We start from the raw sequence: 11387 nt of genomic DNA, 5'->3' as shown, positions 1-11387 counted from the left end.
CTTTCAGATCTTTACTCAGATAACATCTACAGAAACTCCTGATTTGCTTGCGTTACTGTGCAAATGCACATGAGTACTTTCAAATTCAGTAAAAAAACAAAACCTAAGTAAAACAAAAAATAATGGCAACAATAAAAACTGGAAGATCTACCAACTGTGACACACTTTCACTACAAGATTGCAAGAATGCAATAGATTTTTCTTCACCCATGTGCTCAAATGCTCATACTGTTTTTCAGGAAAGAAGCACCACAGCACCATATTATTATTATTATTATTATTATTATTATTATTTTATGTATGTAATATTGGTGTAATGATGAAGAGTTAGGGTTTGATAGTTACCCAGCTAGCTATCTGCCTCTATCCTGATGTCCCTTTTATGTCTAATTTAATTATGCTTGTTCTTCTTACACACCTGCAAAACAGAGAGACAACTTGGGAATGGGTTCTGGTATTTTCATAAAACAGCAACCCCTGATATGTTTTCAGCTGTCATGGTCTGTTTAGTGAATAAAATGGCTGTATATAAATGGTCACAATGCTCAATTTTGACAGTACCTCTGCCATTAATCTAACAAAGCATGCCACAACAACAACAACAACAACAATAATAACAACAACAACAATAACACAATCAGCTGTTTTCTAAAAGACCTCAGATTGATAAGATCCATTGTAAGACAATGGGTTATACGAACATAATAAAGACACTTAGACTGATCAACCTAACTCTGTCAATAAATCAGAAAGCACAACTCTAGTATCAGCGTTTCAGTGGTAATTGGCTTGTTTATATTCATGTCTTTAGACCAAATTTTTGTAACCAATAGCACACCTGTGCTATTCCACTGGTAGAATTACACCAAAATAAATAAATATACTGAGGGCTTGGTACTGACATAATTTTTGGCAATTACGCAGGCAATATTTACTCATTTGTTGTAAGTATGTAATGATTTGATGATAAAGATAATGACCCTAACTCTTGGCTACAACCAGTCAAAGGGTAGGTGCATAGAAAGTGCTCAACATTTTATCACAAATGATTCTTGTGAGATTACATTAAGTGTTGTGAATAGTGCAAATGAAGTGTTGTGAACAGTATTATCTTCAGGGACTTGGCCCTATCAGACAAGACTGTGCAGTGTTCACCATCTAAATTTCAGATAGGCCTTGAAATTAAAATTCAACAAGAAAAAAAAAATCCCAAATACAACCCCAGTCAAATGTGAAATGCTTTTTTAGGTGGGAGAAGAGAGCTTTAGAGTAAACTTGTTAAGGTTCTTTAGATTGCAATAAAATAAAAAAGAAAATGGTAAAAAAGTGGTTAAAAAGTGGTTAAAAAAAAAAAAGAATAAATTGGAGACAAGAAAAATGATGAAAGAGAACGAGATAGCGGGTAAATAAAACGATGGTGAGCTTTCACAGAACCGTGACAGACAGAGAGAAAACAAGGGCGAGATGTGCGTTGGGTCTGGCTTGTGGGTCACGTTTATTTAGCTGTGAATCCTTCTTCCTCATCCAGTAACATGCAAGCTGCACAGAGGTCGTCTGCCAAGAGAGAGGGACGGACCAAAGTCAAGCGAGACTGTTGAAAGACCATCCCAGCACTGCGCAGCTCACTCTGCGCGACTGCGCTGTGCTAACCATTCACTCATCCTCTCAGCAGGCACTGGTTTACAACAACACACACAGACACAAACACACAGTGACATCTGTATACAGAGAACGTGTGGAAACAATGATCAACAAATATCAGACACAGACTAGTATGTTAGGAGTCTGTCAACAGACTATGAATGCCTCATTTCAAAAAGCATTTTTCTTTCGTGAGTTTCTCAATTTACTTTCTCCAGGCTAAACATTTGACTTAATTGCATATTACCATTTTTTTGATGTTTCTCTTAAGCTATGTCCTGCTTATATAAACAGTGGATAACCAGAAATGTTTTCCATGTTGCATGAAACTGAAAGCAGCTAGATTGTTTCAGCCATGGGATACCATCCACCCCCCCCCCCCCAGCACACTTTTCTCCTGCTTCCCCACCACATGGCTCCATCAACTGAGAGTGCAGAAAAGCCTTTAAAAAATCCCTTTCAACACCTCCTAGACATATGCAGTAACAAAAACCTTGCTTTATGAGGCTTTTTGGATAGTGGGCTTTCCATTGACTTCATTGCATATCTGTAGAGAAAAGTGTAGAGTGTATTTTAGAGAGCATGTCTGTGTGTAGGCCCATTCTTAAGCTTTAGTTGACTGTAGCTATTCTCTCCCCTCAAGTGTAAGAATGGTCTCTGATCTAATTGCTGTGTTTACATGCTTTCACACATGTGGTTGTCAGACTTGCACTCTGGACTGGGTTGTGTGCACTTTGGGGTTTCCGAAGTTAACTGCAATGATCGTTGCATTTATTGTATTGTCGCACTGAATGACCGCCAACATAGTATTGAGAATCCAGTTCACTGTCTATGCTGTGATTGCGTCAGGTGACGTAGGAACGATTATGTGTTAATGTCTTAGAATTCTGCATGGTTTGGAGGGCAGCTCTGGACATTATTGTGGCAGGCAAGTTTGTGCAAGAGAGTGTGGGTGGATTTGCACAAGATGCGGTGTGTGTGCGTGTCTGTGTGCGTGTGTGAGAGAGTGTGTGTATGAAAGTATGAGGAGTGCTGGCGTTCTGTAAGGGCGACAAGAGGAGAGAGAGGGACACAGATGGCCTGCGGTATTGAGCTGAAGCAAAGAGATGTTTAAAAATACCTACTTCCATGATCTTACATCACAACTATACGGTCCACACAGTCCTGAAAAAAGGGTGATAATATTGTTTTTGACTAAAACTACAAAAAACCCCTCCCCCACCCCTCCTTCTCTGTCTGCTTCCCTTTCTCTTGGATGCTGAGGGTCAGGACAAGATTGTTCAAACCATAAAACCATGGCTTTTCTGGGAAGTAAAGATGGGATCTGTTCTCGGTCAGGGCTGACCGCATCTCCCACGACTCTTATGATCCACTTTTAATGGGCCTGCAGACATGGCCTTCCCAGCCAATCACTGCCTGTCTTATGAAGCATACTTTCCCACATTTGACAAATCAACCAAGCAAATAGTTCGTGCTAGGAGTATTCTCAGCAAGAATGCAGATCTCTGGGCCAAGCATAGTTGCGCAACACCGCCAGACGGTGATGGAGTCATGTTCAGATTCAGCGCAACAGGAAGGACAGAATAAAGAGAATCAATCCAATAAAAATAGGTCAGGAGTAACATGAAGGAGACAGAGGAGAGGTCTCAGAAGGTTGGCGCTGTTCCAGGATGCAACAGAACATCCTGACAAACGTCTGCTGCATTGAAGGCAACATGTGGAGACTGTCTGAGAAGAATCTGTCTGGGTGGGATATGGGTTTAGCGTGGAACCCTGCCACACGTGCTTACATGATGGACACTCAAATCCATGCTACATATCACTGCTCTTTTGGAATAAATGGAAGCTTAAATTAGGGAGCTGAAATAACTGATCTGAAAATATTGCAATAATGCTGTCTACATCATTACCAAGTGAGAGCATGCACATGGTCATTGTAAACATTTATGTGTAGAGTTCCAATCCAAACTGTCTGGAGACTGTGTTCAACAGAAATGGGCTCTCAGTAGCTAGAAATTCTGTTGTTGTGTTTTTTCCAGACGTTTCCCCAGCATGGGAAGAGTTACGTGAATGTCTAAAAGCACACACTTGTTCACCTTATGGTGCTGCTCCTGCTTGAACACCATCAGAAATTATATGGCAGCTCACTCACATTAGAACTGGGTTTTGTTGAAAGTACATTTATAAATATCATCTATGAAATGTATAAATAATCTATCTATAAATATTGCATTACTTGGGTTCAGAATGTGTGCATGCATATCATCCATGTTAAACATTTTCTTTTTCTCCCTTAAGGGGGACATTTCCAAGTATTTTACTCCTTATAATGTATTTGATTTTACAGAATAATAACAAACATTACATGATATTCTATACATCATCTATATGACAAAATTAGATACACAATAATATATAGTATATGATTCCACATATTATACAGCCAGGGGAATAACTGGCAATATACAGTAAATAGAGAGAAGAGCACAGGCTATACACAGACAACACACATGGGTAAACATGGTGAAAACATACCCCAAAACTCTTGGCTAACAGCACCAAATCTTGCCTTCTGTTTAGCACCACCAGATATTTGTCCCTTTAACTGGATGAGAAGAAATATTTGACTCACAGAGACCCAGTTGGAATAGAATATGTGTTTAACACAGGTGCTGCTGTGCCAGAGTAATGACCCCATCTTTCCCCATCACCTGTAGCAAGCTACTGCCTGGATAGCAAAAGAGCGATGGCTCAGTTCTGGCCCACATTTACTACTTTCATCTGGCCCACATAGCACCTTGGAGTGACGTTGATGACTTTGTCCAAATCCGGATACTGGAACACTGGAACAGTAAGATAGAGATGCCCCACACCCCTGACACACCTGAAGTGATTCATCAGCTAATCATCAAGCCTTCCACAAATCATATCTGAGAACAGGGCAAAACGCAGCCACTTGAACGTGGCGGTCTACAGTTGGGCCAGGTTTGGCCTAAAATAGAAATGCCATGCAAACCTTTTTACATGGTGGGCAACATGTGGGCGACATGTGGGAGACGTGGGTGAAATGTGGGCGACATGTGGGAGACGTGGGTGAAATGTGGGTGACATGCCCCAAATGCCACAATATACCTTAAGTTTGGCTACTACAGCCAGTTTTGGCCCATAGAACACTTGCTATGGCCATAACAAGCTCTTTTTTGACTGACATAACAGACTAATTACTGTAAGTGAATCATATTTGGCCCAGAATTATCTGAATAATCCAATAAATTTGAGGAGGCAATGCGATAGTCATACTTCAGACATAAGGCAAAAGGGATTTTGAGGCAGGAGTTTCGTAAAATATAAACTCACAGTTCAGATGCACGTACAGTAAGATTTGTCCAATATTTATGCCTCCCTGTATCTACTGGACAAAGGGCATTGAAAAATGGTTTGTGAAGCATTTTGTATTTAATAAATGGGTAATCGTGTGCATAATTTGCACTGTATTAAATGTGAATAAATCAAACAATTTTTATTACCACCTTGCTGCTGAATTTGAATTTCAAATAACTGCTTGTAATTGTTACACCTTTAATAATTCTGTGAAATTGAAATGATATTAAAGTGCAGTTATCTACCACTGAGCATGAAGGGTGTGTGTGTGTGTGTGTTCATTGTGCCAGACTGCTGTCTGTCTTTGAGAGTGCTTCTGCATGTGACACGTCGCTATTTTGCATTAGCTGCAGGACAATCCCATAAAGTTTAATTATACTTCACTCCTGGTGGAATGGAGAAGATTAGAACTAAATTAAAATGTGTTGGTGCATAAGCATCTTTGTGCAGATGTGCAGGAGGAACTCCTATTCATCTCTGCTGAATATCTGCGGGTTCTGTGGGTGGTTCTTTCACTGGCAGCAGAAACTAAGTGATTTTTATAGGTGAGTATTAAGCATTCATAAGCATCAATCCCCAACTGAATTGCTATATATAAACATACTTTGGGGAGAATGTGTATGTGCTGGGAAATCAAAGTTGATGTTTAAGCAGAGATGCTTCACCAAGGGTAGCAGTTCTGAATGCAGCCATTTAAACATAAAAATATTTTTGCCAATATGTGTTTAAGGTTCAACTAGAGTCTGGTGTTGTCTGAGATATTAATCATTGATAAACATAATGGCTCAAACAGGGTCTCTGGTGTGAGCAGTAATGCACAGCTGTGATATAGTAACTCAAGTCCATGTGACTTGGTCTAGGTTCAAATCCCTTCACACACACAGTAAGAAATAATCTGAAATGTCAGAAAGCTGCTTGTTTTAATATCTCTGTTTCTCTGCTGTACCCTGTCACTGCACTCTTTAATAAAAATGTCCACAAGTTGTAATGGAAAGATAACATAAAAGTCTTCACTTTTGGGTTTAGAGAATCATTTCCTGCCCCAACCTTGGTGAAATCTTACTTCTGACCAAAAAGGGTTTCTCTTTAAACGATTTCAGAATAGATCTGCCTGAAGACTTTTAACAGTGCAGCACAAATGTTTGTATGGAGAATTGTCATTTGGGCTCTTTTAACCTCATATATCATTAATATGCAACAGATATAATGCTATGATCACCCCCAAAGCTTGATCTATACATTTATGCACTAGAAGGCTGGAACAAAACTGTTGCTGATTTAATAACTGCATAGATCCTATTTGACTATGCAACTGAGCAATAACTTAAGACTAAAAATTGGATGCATTAGTTCTTGTTTCATGATTGGTTAGATATAGTATCATTACTAAAAACAGAATTTCACATTTTTAAATATGCTTGTAATTAGAATGCATGATTTTTCTCCATTAAAATAAACATTTATTCATGTAATTTTAAAGCAAACCATAAGAGACAATTTTTTAAATATGATATGCCAAAGCTAAATCATGTTAGAAGTTAAATCATGATATTCTTATGAACCACACTAAAAATTGCACTGGCCTTTCTGGAACTGCTTTGAAGTGGTTTGACACATATCTTAAATGCAGAAAGTACTTTGTTAGTTTAGCGTAGCATTATGTCAATGAACATGATATATTTATGGTGTTCCACAAGATTCTGTGTTGGATCTGCTTTTATTTACTGTGTACATGTTTCCATTAGGTCACATTATAAAAAAACATGGAGTTATCACTGTTATGTTGACAATACACAATTATATATTTCTGTAGAGCCAAATGAAATAAGTGTTAAATAAACTAACAACCTGTTTGTCCAGTATTGATAGCTGTATGAATAGTATTTTTTTTATAAAATGGAAAGCCCCCATTATTGGTAATGAAGTAAAGAGAACAAACATTTTAAATGAGTTAGGAAGTTTGGCTTCACAAGCCAAAGAAGAAATTAGAAATATATGCATAATCTTAGATTCCATTTAAATGTTTAAATCTGTGCATAATCTTAGACATCACTTAAACGTTTTAAATAACATGTTGATAGTGTTACTCTTTTTTCATTAAATAACTACTTGAATACCAAAAAACCATAGTTGACAGACTGCAACTTACATAGAGTGCTGTAGCCCAAGTACTGACACAGGCAAAAAAGAGAACATATAACGCTATTTTAGCCTCATTACACTGGCTGCCTGTCTCATTTAGAATTTATTTATTAAAAAAAAATGTTAAATGTCATAATGGATTAGCATCTACATACATTTGGTAATGCTTTACAGAATATATTCCAGCTTGTCCTCTGAGATCATCAAGTGTTGCTTTATTGAATGTTCCCATGATGAAGTACAAAAGACCAGTGAAGCAGCTTTCTTTTTTTACATGCCTAAAATTTGAAACTCTTTGCCAGTTCATATTCTTCAAGCACCTACTCTTTAAATCAATTATTTAGATGATATATTATTATTCCTGTATTTATTTATTTGTTGATCCTATTTATTTTGTTTTCATTATCAATCTGTTTTTTCTTTTTCTGTTTTTATTTGTTTATTATTTTATATACATTTATTTAATGTTTTATTTGCCATGAAGTTACATTTTTTTGTGTGTGTATGAAATGTGTTAATAAATTAAATTAATTATTGTTGAAGTTAAATATTTTCCTGTGTGGTGAAGAGGCATGAGCTCTTTACTCCAGTGTGTAGGCTTTCACCGTTCATCTGTATCTTGCAGACAGCAATATGCTCTGTTAGGGAGCATGCTGGAGCTCTCTGGCAAGACACGGTCTGACCTAACTGGAATTCAAAGAGACTTTTTGATATTCTGGCCTCATCTCATGTTCTAAAAGTAATCTCGAATTCTCTTCAGTTTTTTTCTCAAGGAGCCGTGTCATGGCGTTCAACCAAACCATTTCCGTAGGGTAACTCTTCATAAATAGAGCACTTTGATTTAATAATTACCAAATAATATTTGGAGTACAAGGAACAAAAGCAAAAGAAAACCCCAAAAAACAATCACCTCCCCACCCTCCACAAAAGCCCCTCACAATTCATTCCAAAGATCATACTGCAATAAAATGATTTTACCTTTAGCAAACCTCATCTTTATATTATTTTCCTCTAATGGCTTAGATCTCTAGCTTACCCTTGTACCTGACAACTAAAGAAAACTTAAATGGAGCAACTGGCGGAAGAGCCTGGGGCGCAGCTGGAATCTGTTCTATTCTGAGATCTGAGGAGGGGTGAGTTTGCTAATTAAATCCTGACGTGGATCCTTGAGCTGCCCTGATCTTTCCCCCATGTGGCACAAAAATAACTATTAACCCTGTCCCACTCTATAAATATCTAATGCATGATGCAAACAATCGCTCCGAGGTTATGGCGCACCACGGATTGTTTAAAAAGGACAGAAAAGGATGGCAAAAAAGAAAATAATTTTTAAATAACAATTTGCAAATATCTAATATCTTCAATTTTAATTCCATATTATTAACTGATGTCTTTCTGTTATTTAGTGTAGCGGCAAATATGCTAAATGCTAAAGCAGAGACAAAGTCCTCTATGTGTGTTAATAAAACCACAAAGCCACACAAGGCTTTATAGATAATATCATTCATAATTGGACACATAAACATGAATGCATTACAATGAGCTATTAAAAATAGTAATAAAAATAACAGTAGGAATGTTGTCCGAGATCCCCACTGGATGGATGTACATCCGTGCGCCAACACACACACAACTCCTGTGTCCTTGGATAATGCTTCACTCCTTGAGGTTCAATTTATCTTCCTCTGCCTTGTTGTGCACTGTGCGTAAAGCTTCCTTACATCTCACCACACCTTCCTCTCCTAATTTGTTGTTTGTTTTGACATTGGTACATGTCAAACAGAGGGTCTGGTGGGACAGGTCACAAAACTGATGCCAGCAGGAGCTTTAGTGGACGCACACTTCCGTGGATGAATATGATTTAGTTTTCATGCCTGAAACTGCCACATTCATGGCGTTTTGTTGGTTGACAAACTGCTGAATCAGTATACCTTTCAGATTCCGTTAAAAAATAGGAAACAACATCCTAAAGCAATCAGAGGAATAATTTTAAACACTTTTTAAGGTCAGTGAGACATGCTTAACAATTATTTCCACAAATATACTTAACATAGTAGCACTCTATAAAAAACACTCTATAAGAACAGAGTGCATGCATGTTGCAGAGTCACATTTTCTAAAAGGCAGTTTCACAAATGTACTTGTCAGATATTTTGGTTAAAGAATAATTGTTTCTGCCTGTGTGTAGTTATAATACTAAAGATTTTTCCTGTGGCTTTTGCTGCAATCATTGATTCATCCCTTTGTTTTTAAACATGGACACATTTTTGCTGGGTTCTGTGCAGTCTAAAGACAGAAGCTGAGCACAGAGACAATAATAAAGTTACATGCTCATCTATGCATGTTTTATACATGTTTGTGAATATGTAAGATAAATATTTCACTAAGATCTGTGTGCTAAATTTCCTTTTGTTTTTGATAGACACTATTATTCATTTCCTAATTAGACACTACACTTACATTACTTTGATATCTCGTGATATGATAAATAAAGCTTACAAAATCATGTTGTTGAATGTGACGTGTTTAAGAAGAAGAGATGTAATATTCCTCTCTGTACTCAGGCTGCAAATATAATCAACCAATATCAGTCTGATCGATTCCTTCAAAGCCTTCTGAACTTTCACACACAAAACCTCCCAGAAGGGACATTTTCAGAGTTATTTTGCTGGAACAAAACCAGGGCTCCACTTTCCCTATACAGGCTGCGTCAGGATGTTCCGGAATGGTGACAGGGTGTTTTCCTGTCTCTCACTGCCTGAGATTTGGAATAATTATACAGTGCCCTTAAGGTCATGTCCTGTGCAGAGCGATCTGAGGTATGAGAGCGACAGTGTGGGTGTGTTCCATGCCACTCAGCATCCACGGAGATTTTAGGATTACACCAGCTCCACTCCACAAGTCCGGCCTGGCTGGGGTGATGTCACAAAAAAAGTCGTTGACCATTTCGAGGCGTGTTTAAATGCACTATGACAGTAGCCCATGGCTTCTGCTTATCTTGAGAAAGGACCTTTTGGTGTTGTACTGTGTAAACTGTGATGGAGATTGTAAAGCTCTCAGGCATCATTATGGTAGACTACATGCATGCCACATACATGCATGGTTGCTGCTATTGTTTTATTTCATGTTCAGTCATACATTTGCAGTATGCATACGCTATGTTTGGTAATGCATCTCTCTTTAGACATACTGAACATGTCACTTTGCAGTAATTTATTATGCAGGAAAGATTATGCATTTATTATGCAATGCTTGAAACAGTCTCTTGAGTATTATTACATGGTAACCTTTTTTTTTTTTTTTAATCCTGAAAATCCAGTCACTCTCTAATCTGCACTCACAGAATACATGTTCATCTTAGCATTTATCCTGTGCTTGCCTGCCGTAGAGCCACAAAGGGGCACGTTTAATGAATGCATCAGATTCATTCTGACACTTTCCAAACCTGATGCTTCAGAATCTAACCTTTCAAGAGCACAATTAAAATCTGTCCCTGTGCTCATCAGTTATGCTAATGCATGCAAGCAAATGGATGCCATGTGTTTGACCCCACCAAGGACAGGCCCTGTCTACCTCTGAGAAAGCCTCTTTGGTTATGTGTCTTCTAAGAATAATTTTAACTGAACATAAATGTTGGAAATTATAGACCTTCATAATCAATTCATCAATCTATGACTGACTATTTAGAACTGGACAATAATATAAAAATATTATGCAGAGTACAAGCAATGTAAATGTTATGACCATACCATATGTACCATATGTCATATTTTGCTTACATGATACATTGTTCTTTCAGTACATATATAAAGTGATCCAGTTTTATATTAATCTGCAAAGGTTAATATTTTGACAAATTTTTATATTTATTCACTTTTACTGTAATTGGATAATTTTCACAATGCACAGTCATTACACAGCACATAAGTTTACATTTTGTTTTAAAGTTACAAATGCTTTAACAAATGCTGGGCCATGGGTTAAATTATCTGTTTTACATGATTTAGAATATTAAAGATACTGTACTGTTCACATGACTGATTTTTTAAAGAACCTATTAGCTAAACTGTCTTTATATCCTGATAGCTACTGCTAAATGAGTGTCTCTGTAGGCTCTTCAGTCAAAGACTAAGAATTTAAACACAGTCTGGCTGTATTTAAGGAATCAGAAAATGCCCTTCCTGCCTGTCAATTATTTTACAAACAGTCCTTGCACTTATAAT

This window comes from Electrophorus electricus, chromosome 12 (genome assembly GCF_013358815.1).
Source record: "Electrophorus electricus isolate fEleEle1 chromosome 12, fEleEle1.pri, whole genome shotgun sequence".
Classification (NCBI taxonomy): Eukaryota; Metazoa; Chordata; class Actinopteri; order Gymnotiformes; family Gymnotidae; genus Electrophorus; species Electrophorus electricus.
The sequence above is the reverse complement of the archived record's forward strand: the minus strand, read 5'-3'. Positions refer to the sequence as shown.